A 12,402-nucleotide genomic window follows, 5' to 3' on the forward strand; every position below is an offset into this window, starting at 1 on the left:
ATCAAAAAACAAGTGATGAACTGTCTCAATCTCATTTTCAGAAAAGGTACAGTTGTTCTCTTCATAACCAAATCCAAGTCTCAAAAATTCCTTGAAGGGGTAGATGTCACTAACGATTTTGAAGTGAAGCTCCTTCACTTTTGGAGCGACAGGGAATTTTATATATTTATACCTTAGTTTGCCCAGTTTGTCTTTTGTTAAATACTACACGTTTCTTCCAGCTGATAAGGGATGAAGTTCTTTGATAAAAAGGTACCGTATGAAGGTGTTGGACAGATCTGGATTAGTGACAGATTGTCCATCAATGAGTAGAGAAGGAAGCTGTATAGTGACACTGTCGATGTGCAAATTAAATGGTAAAAGAATCAAAGGCTGAGGAAGTGCTTTAACTACAGCATTGTGTTGTTTTCGATCACGTATCCTAAACTTAGAACTAAAAGAATCAAAAGTCAAAATCTTTCCATTATCATCAAGGATATGTATTACTGACCTCGATCAAGCCTGTTCTTGTAAAATAAAGATTTCTTCCTTTATTACATGTATTGAAAGTTCCTGATTGGGGTGTTGTGGGGACTATAGTTGTGTTTAAATATCATTTTTTCCCAATATAGTAAGAGTTGATGATGAAAAGTTGAAAGATGGATGAGCAATTTCTTTAGATCATATTCACATTTTAAGAGGAAATTAATGCCTCCTAATTCCATGAAGATTTTTGAGGGAATATGCTACCAAAAGCTATTTTTATTCTTCAGGAAAGGTCTAAGCCAGGGGTAGCCAACGTCGGTCCTCGAGGGCACCAATCCGGCAGGTTTTCCAGATTTCCCTGCTCCAGCACACCTGACTCAAATTAAATGGAGCCAACAGCCTATAAGGATCTCCACAATGACTCATTAGTTTAAGTCAGGTGTGTTGGAGCACAGAAATCTGGAAAACCTGCCGGATTGGTGCCCTCGAGGACCGACGTTGGCTACCCCTGGTGTAAGCCAATTCATTTTCACTGTACCATCTAAGTTTGGCAGGCGGCGTTTCCCTCCAGGCCACTGTGGGGCGTTGGGCTATTGAGTTGACGGCACACTGACGAGGTAGTGGTGCTGAGTATTTAAGCCCAGGTGTAGTGCATTACACTCGCACTCTTCTCCCCCTGCCCTCCTGGTGGCGTGACTGTGTGCTTTGGTTGTTGTGGCAGCTTTGGTCGCACCTGTTTGGAAGCAGGTAAGCTGCCTTCTCCTTTTCCTGCTCAGAAACACAGATGTGTGTGTGGCTTATCTGTGTTCCTTACTGCAGCATGGCGATGGCCTGGGTGGGGGAGGTGTTTGTGGTGCGGGGCGCTCCGGTGGTGAGTCGGCAGGTACACAAACATGAACCAGCATCTTGATTATGTTAAAAACTGTTTTGGTTTTAGGGTGCTGGCTAGGACAGCTCCTCTGTCGGACTCATTAAGCCCTGGTGACCTGCTGTTCTGGCTCTACAACGACCCATGTTTTGACTTTACAAAGATTGTTTCGGTTTTAAGAGACTATGCATGAGCAATCAAGCGCCTGTGCATCTATTTGGGTTCCAGATTCTTCCTGGTCTAGGTCCAGTACATCATAGCATCTGGACCTCCCGGATCCTTTTTATTGCAAATTACAGTCTTATTATCTTGTGGGCATTTTTAATTGTTTTATGAAGTTTATATTGTTTGTGGATTTTAACATTTTATTTGTATGCAGGACCCGAGGCAGCTCCTTATCCTGGTGGTGGCTTTTCTTGAGCTTGTAGAGCACGGGTGGTTTGGTTTGTTTCTCCTGTTTGGTTTGATGCTGCTGCTGGTCCCAGCACCATACTTGAAAATATGGGTGATTTTATTTAACTTTGTGCCCAATAAACTGTATTTATAACTTGAACGGTCTCTGCCCTGTGGTGCAATAATGAACCAGCATACCTACTAGTGTGTCAGAAGTGTTCCCTCTGGGTGGCGTTGCCGTTACCATTTACTGGTCCCTTAGAGCCCAGCAGAAACCTCATATCGTTACATAAGCATTCAAAATCTTTTGCTTTAATTTGTCCTCATACTCTGATCATTGTACTTTTCCCAACATAGTGTGCCTTGTTTTTCCATATGTAGTTAAAATTGGCTTGGCTTATAGCTAGAGAATATGCTGGATAAATCGTGAGAGACTTTCCAGTTTTGGAAAACCCTGCCGAAAATGGAAATATCATGTTGTGACCGCATATTTAAACTGGCTTTACTTTTAGAGTTTTCCAGAAATTTTCTTCCATTAATTTTGTATCTTTAGTGATGTAAACACAGATATTTCACTACGGCTTTAACTGGGATGTTGTCTGTCAGGGACCAAGCAGTAAGGCAGCAGGACACAGGAGGTTTTTGTTCAAAAACTTGGGTCTTTTTATTTACCCCAAAAAGTTTTACAAAATCCAAAAATTCAACTAAAACTGATAAGAGGCCAACTAAATATAACTACACCCAAATCAGAACTTAAGCAAACAACGGAACATAAACTGACGACCTGAACAACCAAACAGGTGAACTTAAATACAAGTTGAGCTAAACCAAGAGTTCAACACAAAAAGGGGAAATACAAGGGCTACTAAAAATTGCACTAACTAAAAATCTCAAATCCCCAAACACCCCTATGACACTGCGGCATGTGGTCAAGTCCAATGGAGCTGGCAGCAGCCTATCAGAGTCCTCAGCCCTTGGCCACGCCGTTGCTGCAGCATGAAGGAGAGGCTGAACCCCAGGTAACTCAGAGATATAAATAAATATTCATACAAAACATAATTTAATCTTACAGTGCCTAAATGTGTTTAACATAGGTATGAAAAATTAAAGTCATTTAGTAGTGAAGTAATGTGAAATGGAATGTGTGGTATTTAGACTCAGGGCTGCAAATAGATCTACACTTGTGGTGAGGTGTGGATATTACCATGTGTGGCAGGCCATCACACACTCCCCCTCTTCAGGACTCTCGTTGGCAAAACAAGAGAGATAATCTGCCGTGAGGTTCTCCTTGCCTGGTATGTGGCAGATAATAATGGAAGGAGTCCAGAGCCCACTTGATTGCCAATGCTTCTTTCTCCATTGTAGAATAGCGGGAAAACAACTTCCGGCTGATGTATGCAATTGGGTGTCTCTCTCCATGTGGGCCCTGCAGAAGGACAGCTATCTGAAGCATCAGTCTGTAGTACAAATGGCTCATCAAAGTGTGGATTGTATAAAACAGGTTCCTTACTTAGTGAGTGTTGGATGTCATGAAAAGCTGCCACTGCCTCCTCAGTCCACTGGATGTGATTGGGGGAGCTTGTCCCAGTCAGGTCTGTGAGTAGAGCTGCCCTACCGGAGAACTGTGGAATGAAGCAATAGTAAAAGCCGGCCAGCCCTTGAAAAGATCTGAGCTGCTTCCTTGTTTGGGGCATCGGACATGACTATGACCTTGATCTTGCTGACTTGTGGCCTTATGACCCCATTCTCAATGACATGACCCAGGTATTTGGTCTCAGCAGCAACAAAGTTGCACTTGGATGAATTTACAGTCAACCCAGCAGAATGAAAGCAACCCAAGACAGTGTGCAGGTGTTCCAGGTGCTCCTCCCAAGTGTTGCTGTAAATAATACCATCCAAGTAGGCAGCAGCAAACTCAGAGCAATCACACAGTACCTGATCCATTAGTCGTTGGAAGGTCACTGGAGCCCCATGCAATCCAAATGGTAAGATGGTGAAATAAGAAGCCCCCATGGAGTTCTGAATGCTGTGAACCCTCTGGACCTCTCAGTGAGCGGGACCTGCCAATAACCTTTACACAGAACTAGTGTGGTCAAATATTTTGCTTTTCCCAGACACTCCAGCAGATCAGCTATTCTAGGTGTAGGGTATGAATCAAACATAGAAACCACATTCAGGTACCTGAAGTCAATACAAAACCTAATGCTTCCATCCTTCTTAGGTAACAAGACCACTGGGCTACACCGCTTACTTTTGGAAGCCCCAGTGATCCCCAGGGACAGAATCAGGTCAATCTCAGCCTTCAGCAAAGAAAGCAGACGTTCTGGGATCCTGTAACTTAATCTTTTTACAGATGCACCCTCCCGAACAACTATGTCATGTTCCACAATGTTTGCTCTTCCTGGATTCTCTTGGAAGACCACTGCTTTACAGAGTTCTCTCACCTGTAGCTGCTTGTCTTCTGGAAGCTGGCTGTGATCACAATCCAGAGAGCCAGCCGGTGGTATGTATTGCTCATCCACTTCCTCTTCCTCTGGCACCCCCCGTAAGAGCATCACATCTACTTTGCTTTCAGGACACTGCACCCACTCCTTCAGGAGGTTTATATGCAGAACCTTACTGAAGCTGGACTGCCCAGGGGTAGATATCTCATAGGTGGTAAGTCCGAGCTTCTTCACAACCTCAATTGGTCCTTGCCACTTGGCCAACAATTTGTTGTTTTTGCTGGGGAGAAGTACTAACACTTTTTGTCCTGGCTCAAAGGACCTCTGTCGGGCAGACTTGTCATACCAAGACTTCTGCTGCTTCTGGGCTTCCACCATGTGTGACTGGGCAAGCTCATTCATTTTCTCAAATCGTTCCCTCATCTGGATTACATAAGACGGGCTTGGGGTACTTCCATGTAGGCGAAGAGAAGATATGGCAGCCATTGATCCCAGTCTGTACCCCTGTTACTGACAAACTTCTTGAGCATCTGCTTCAGGGTTTGGTTGAAGCGTTCCATCAGACCATCAGTTTGAGGGTGGTATAGTGAGGTTCTCAGACTCCGGATATCTAATAACTGATAAACTTGTTTCAACAAAGTTGACATGAAGTTGGTTCCTTGATCAGTTAATATTTCATGTGGCAATCCAACTCTTGCAAAAAACTGCACTAAACAAAATGCAACAGACTTGGCTTTGAGGGTGGCATAATCTGTTATAACGAGCATATAACGATTTTCTGACTGACTTCTCTCAACAGGTCCAACGATGTCCATTCCAAGGCGCTCAAAGGGGGTACAGATGATAGGAAGTGGCTGGAGTGGAGCTCTGGAGGGGATTTTGGCCGATGTTATCTGGCACTTGGGGCAACTTCTACAGAATTGTGCAACATCTTTGTGCAGGCCTGGCCAGTGAAAATGACATTTAATGCGAGCTGTGGTCTTGTGCTTACCGAGATGGCCAGCCCAGGGAATAGAATGCCCCAAAGTAAGGATGGAGCTTCTCACCATTTGGGGTAACAGAAGCTGCAAACTTGACCCCTGCAGACGAGAGAGAATGTTGTTTTGTAGAATGTATTCCTCTTCATCAAAGTCCTGCTCCTCTCTTGGGTTCTTTTCCTTTGCCTTCTGGAAGAGAGATGTTAAAGATGGATCAGATTTTTGGAGATCAGCGATGTCAGACGGAATATCGACCTGGTAAACTACAGGGCTCCAGAGGTCCCGGATCTTATGGTGACCTCTAGTACTATAATCATGGAGGTACACCAGCTGGCCCACTTAAAGAGGAGCCTCCCTTACACGCTTGTCATGATGCACCTTTCTGCGCTCAGTTGCCAACAACAACCGGTCCTGGGTATGTCGAAATGCCATGTCAAGTCTGGCCTGGTGTTCGATCACCCAGTCCTCCACGTCGCCTGGCACTGGGTCTGGTACACAACCCAGCAAGAAGTCCACAAAAAGTTTCGGTTTGCAGCCAAACATCAGGAAGAACGGGAATTCCTCAGTACTCTGATGGGGAGTAACAGAACAATACTTGTGAAAGTCAGGAAGCCCAATCACGCTTATGAGAAACCGGTAGTGTGCGCAGGAGATTGTGGAGGGTTCTATTGAACCGCTCGTATTGTCTATTCCATGCCGGATGGTATGGAGTAGTCCGTGACTTTGCTACCCCATACAAGTGACGAGCTGCTGAAGTAGGGTACTCTCAAAACTTCGGCCTTGGTCGGAGTGAATCTGACTTGGAACACCAAACCTTAAAAACCATTCCGTCAGCAGAATCTGGGCAACGGTGGATGCCCTCTGATCACGAGTTGGGACCACGACTGTGTACTTGCTAAATACGTCTGTCATTACCAAGATGTTCTCCAACCCATTCCGTGAAGGTCCATAGCCACAATTTCATTCGGCCTTGAAGCCAGCAGATGACCCATAAAGCTGCTGGACACAGGCCCTTCAATGTTTCACCTTTCTAGAGTTCCCCAGTTGCTTTTGCATCTTTGCAAACATGTGTGAGACAGAAGGATCAGGTGAGGTGCTAGCTGCCTCTGCAGCAGCAGTTCCAGGCTCATTCCTGTCGCCCTCGCTCAACACAGCGGTCCGGGGCCTGTGTTCGGTAAGATTATGGCCCCCCCGGCTGCATGACGCTAGTGACGTACGATGCAGCCCTCCTCGTGGTTTCATGACGGTTGGCTATCTCATAAGCTCGGGCTAGCGTGGCTGGACGCTTTTCTAACAGTCTTTGAACTAGCTCAGCATCACCCAGTCCATTTGTGAAAACCTCAACTGCAATAGCATCCTGTTCAGCCTCCGACCAATCCCCGTAAGCTACAGCCACTTTCCCATAGATATCATCCTGGAACACATGAAGAGCCTCACCAGATTTGCGTAATCTTTGCCTTAGCTCCACCGCCACAGCTGCGGCGTGGTCCGACGAAGGGCCAAAAGCTGTTTCGACTTCCTCAAGTAGACGGCGATAGTCCCATTTGGATGAACGGGGGTTTCTGTGGATTATGGCACCAGCAGCTCCTACAAGGCAGAATTTCAGTTGGACAGCCATTGTCTTGGCTGACCACCGATTCATTTCAGCACAGCTCTAGAATTGGTGCAGAAACTCGTTCCATGGTGTGCTGCCATCATACTGCCCAGGACGTAAGATGGGGACCCTCTCTTTAAAGTTGTAATCCTTATCGCTGTCTGATTGGGAAGGCCGTCTGGGTGCGAAGCAGTTTTTATGTGGAAATAAGTGGCAAAGATATTTCTGCTGGGAATGTCCACTTTTAACTATCTTTTTTGCATTTATGCAGGGATGTAACTGGGGAAATGTCTCTGCTTCTGGGTTTAGAAGTAGCTGGTGTGCTGTGTACAAAACCCTCTGTTTGAGCAGCGAAAAATGGGTTTGTGTCTGCATACGGCACCTTTAATGACACATTTGGAACAGAAGAGTCGTGCATATAATGGCCTGGTTCCCCCGTACGGTTGTGATGTTGCCCGTCGGCTTTGCAGAAGGGGTTTGTGGATGTGAAATGACCGGGGCTGCTGACCGGCGCAAACACATTTCGGCTGTTAGCATGTGTGCTAGTGCAGCTTTCATCTCAGAGAAATGGGTTGTAATGTTCACATTTCTTCGCAACTTTGCGTTCACAAGCTTCCATGGTACCCTGTCCATTGTCCTGGACATTGGTTAACGACATGAACGGGTTTGAGTAATTAGTTTCCTTGTTATAAGCATCAGGAAGGTAGCGAGTGGCCGCCATGTTGTTTAGCTCGGAGATGCTACCACTGTATTTACGTAACAGTCACTCGGTTTTAGCCGTTATTGTCCTCTTATATTAGGTACTCACCACTCCTTTAACAATGGGAAAGTCCCTTCATGGTCGCCAGTGTTAACCATTCCCGCTTCTTATCCTCCGATAGTAGTCGGAAGACACGGGGGAGATCTGTCTTCTCCAGGGCTGAAGTGGAGTTGGCTTCAGGGTTAACTCCCTAATTACACTCTTCTCTTGCCACTCACGGCGTAAAGCACCATAAAAAAAAGGAAAGCAGTGGTTGTGCTGGGAAACGTCTTTATTTCTGGACTGCACTGTTATTGTCTTCCTGACTGTTCTGCCTAACTACTCCATCTCTTTTCTTCCATCTTTCCTCTTAACACCTTCTGCTTTCCGTCACTCTTGTTCCTCATGCGCCTTTTTTTCCTACGCTCTCACACTCACTCTCATGCTCACTGAGTTGCTGGATCGCACACAGAGTTAGACACATCGCACAACAAGGTGAAACTACCTGAAGTTTCAGAACGACTGGTGATGTAATGGAACGCGGAACAGTCACGTGATGTCAGAGTCTTCATTCAGATCACGGAACATTGTTTCGCATCAAACGTTCCACGTCAGTTTCAGTACGGACTGGAACACCGTTTCGATCTGGCCATCACTACAGGTAAGACAAGCTGCCTTCTCCTTTTCCGCTCACCTGTTCTCCTCCCTGCAGCACGGCTGATCGCTCGTGTGGGAGAGGTGATTGTGGCGCGGGGCACTCAGGTGTGGTACCGCCAGTGCGTGGTACCGCCAGTGCGTGGTGAGAACGCTAGGTTTGTAATTCCTTTTGCATGTAGTGTGGCTCCCTGCTTATGGTTTTATATGCTGCAGAGGGATCGTTTGGCTTCCCTCCATCCCCTCTGGGCTCTGCTGAAGCTGCACCGTTGGTGAGTTCTCAGGTTACACAACCATGAATCGGCACGATCAGACATTATGATACAATTATTATTTTATTTCTAGGGTGCTGGATGTCTGCTCCATGACCTCCAGGGACAGGGTCAAATTTATCCTAAATGTGCTGCTTTCAGAGGAAGGTCAACTGAGGAAGGATATACATCAAATGTATAGAATTACCTTTAGCAGCAAGGAAAGTAAGTTTTCCAGGTGATGGATGAAGGATCCCAGAAACTTTGACCAAACAGGATAATTTTACTGTCTATATAAAAACTAGACCTTTTATAAAAATGAAAGGTGTACAACACTGAATATAGGTAAGATAACAGAGTGCATCTAATTTATAGATGCACATCTATACAAAAGAAACTTTTATTGACGTGAGGTAAAGAAACTCATCAAAACTCACCCAGAACTCCCGGTTAACGGTTAACGGTAACACTTGTCATTATATTATACACACATCAGCACTTTTCATGATTCACAGGAACACACACAGAACAGCACAAGCTCACACACATCTCTGTCACAACCAGCTGACAGATACACATGCACGCGGAGAAGCAGTGGGATGCACGCACACAGGCTTCAGTAATATGCATATAGCCTCATTTCTGTGGTTGGTTCATGAACGAACTCACATTTGTCACTTGGAATGTGCGTGGAGCTGGCACAAGGGAAAAGAGGTTAAACATTTTTAACCGTTTGTAAGAAATGAAAGCAGATATAATATTACTCCAAGAGACTCATTTATCAAACTCAACAATAGATCTTCTCTCAACAACCCAGTTTCCACACGTGTATTCAGCTTGTTATAATTCTAGGCAGAGAGGAGGAGCAACTCTTATTAATAGAAGGTTAAATTTTGACATAGATAATACAATCATAGATCCAGAAGGCAGATTTATAATAGTTACATTATCTATTAAAAATGTTAAGTTATGTATTGCAAATATATCTGGTCCAAATGTAGATGATCCTCCTTCTTTCACTCCCTCTTCGCCTCTATGGTCACTCAGATAACACACTAATTATAGGAGGGGATTTTAACATTATACTGGACAAACAAAGTACCACAGGAGCTCATCGAGTCTGGAAATCCTCAGAAACTGTAAAACATGAAGGATTTTGGTCTCTGTGATGCTTGGCGCTCTCACCATCCCACACTAAGAGAATACACCTTCTTCTCTTCAGTTCACCATTCCTATTCTAGATTAGATTATTTCTTAACTAGCAGCTCGCTGATGAATGACATGTCAGAAATCAGAATCCATCCTATTAGCATTAGTGATCACGCACCAGTATCATTCACTCTGAGAAGTAAGAGCAATAAACCAGCAGCTAGAAACTGGAGATTTAATACGTCACTACTTAAAGATCCTGAGTTTATCAGCTACTTTAAAAGATAATGGTTCTTATATCTAGAAAATAAGGACTTTCCAGAAACTTCAGTGTGTGTTCTTTGGGAAGCAGGAAAAGCAGTAATGAGAAGGAAAATAATTTCCTTTTCTTCTCATAAGAAAAAGAAGGAAACTTTGAGAATTTCAGAGTTAGAACTCAGAATTAAATCCTTAGAGGACGCTTACCATGTCTCCCCAGAAGAACACACACTAAATGCTATAAGGAAAGCTAAACTTGAACTTAATGAAATAATAGATAAAAAGACACAATTCTTGGTGCAAAGACTTTGTTTGGAGAATTTTGAGCATGTCAACAAATCTGGAAGGATCCTGGCTAATCAGTTAAAAACAAACAAGGAGAAAACAACCATCTCCTCTGTCAGAGATCCAGAAGGAAACATCAGCCACGACCCTGACAAGATAAATAACACTTTCAAAGAATTCTATAAAACATTATATACATCACAACTAACTACAACAGATGACAATATTGATAAATTTCTTAGTAACATCAATCTTCCAAAATTAAAACATGAAAATAAAATGGTCTTGGATTCCCCTCTTTCAGTCGGCGAACTCCAAGAAGCTCTCCAGCATATGCCCAACAATAAAGCTCCAGGTCCAGATGGTCCAGGTACAGATGGTCGATGCCCAAATGGTCCAGGTACAGATGGTCCAGGTCTAGATGGTTATCCAGCAGAATTCTACAAAGAATTCTGGACAACGCTGGCACCCACACAAAAACGGGGATTTCTGGTTATGGCGTCTTAGTGAGAGGCTGCATGTGTGCGAAGCTGGCTTATAAATCCCTTAAACTAATGCTTAAAACCTGAACAATAGATATTACTACACACTTTTTCATCGTGAGCAACACTACTGGACATCAAGCCACCGAAATACCAAACACGGCTAATAATCTGGCAATAGTGGCTCCCCAAGGCAGTGGGGCTAATATGGACACGGCTAATGCTAGCATGGCAAGACTGGATACCCCCGATGAAGCCGGTGTACAGGAGGCGACGCCACCGACAAATAGTGATATTCTCAGGGACGTCCGCTCGCTGAAAGATGACATAAACAATCGTCTGATATGCTGAAAGCAATTAATGATATAAACGGGGACATACAGTTAAACTTGCTAAGAATTAGCGACACGGAGGAGCGTATTTCACAAGCGGAAGATGACGTAACCTCTCTTTAAGGAAAAGTGAAAACACTTGTGAAAACAGCATCTACGCTTTGCAACAGAATTACAGAACAAGAGGACAGGGCCAGGCGCTCTAATCTGAGACTGGTTGGTCTACCTCAAAAGTCTGAGGGCTCGGATGTATACAGATTTCTGGAGAAGTGGCTCAAGAACATGTTAGGTGAGGATCTCACCTCACCCCCCCGTCATAGAACGCACAGGATCATGCCTCTTAAAACTAACTTTACATCACCACAGGTGGTAATAATGAAGTTTCTGAACTACAGAGACTGGGAAACAACACTGAGAGCCACCAGGAACATGAAGGAGGTACGCTACGAGAATCATCGAGTCACCCTTGTCCCTGACTTGTCGGCAGAGACCCGGGAGCTGCAGCGGTGCTTTGATGGAGTGAAGGCCCAGCTTGAAGCTCTGGATGTGTGGTACGGCATGCTGTATCCAGCACCTCTGATCATCACACACAACGACAAACGGTGACGGAGGCCGAAGAATACATCCAGGGAATTAGTGACTCACATAACTAAAGTTATATAGTTGGCACTTTGTTTTTTCTTCCTTTTGTTTAAACTCTACTGTGGAATAACAGTCATGGAAAAAGGCAGATTCCAACAGACAATTTAGTAAGTTGCCATATCCTTTTTTGTTGTCATATTTTTCATTGGCATGATTGCCCTAAAAGTAACTGAGTTACTGAGCATGTGTGTATGTATCATGTATATACATGAGTATGTGTGTGTGTGTATGTATACATATATATGTATATATGTAAGGAAGGAGGGAAAATGAGAGAACGAGGAAAGAAGAGAAGAAAAAAAAGGAAATAAAGGGGGGAAAGGGAAGAGAGAGAGAGAAAAAAAAACCTTTGGTTAGTGTGGTTACAGACACCTGTACCCAATAGGGCCAATCAGGTGGTGGGCTAAAGATCAGGCACTCAGGGGCCGTCCCTACGATGCCAAATTGCAGTAAAACCACAAAAGTATTTTAGCAATCCACCCTCTCATCCCCACAAAACCAGGGATGAGCCTCCATGAAACATGTCTGAAACCAGTTACCAAGGTGGATCGGTCTGAGACCTCCACCGTCTGTGGTCCTGTGAGGACAGCGTAGCCACCAGAGGGTATGACGTCAGTGTGATAAACGCACGGCAAACACAACAATCATGGCGTCGGTGACCAGCTGTGTTATGGTGCTGCTGCAGACAGTCCTGGCTCGTGTGCAGCTTTAGCACCGAAATGCACAGCTGGTACACCACAGTGCTGCTGTACCATCAGCAGTGGGAGCAGATACGTCATTATCTGTACATGAACTACGTCTGGTTCTAGCTCTGGAGTGTTACTCTTTAATCACCATAGCGCCCCCCACAGTCTGGTAGTATGTACTAC

Source organism: Melanotaenia boesemani, chromosome 6 (assembly GCF_017639745.1).
Source record: "Melanotaenia boesemani isolate fMelBoe1 chromosome 6, fMelBoe1.pri, whole genome shotgun sequence".
NCBI classification, from domain to species: domain Eukaryota; kingdom Metazoa; phylum Chordata; class Actinopteri; order Atheriniformes; family Melanotaeniidae; genus Melanotaenia; species Melanotaenia boesemani.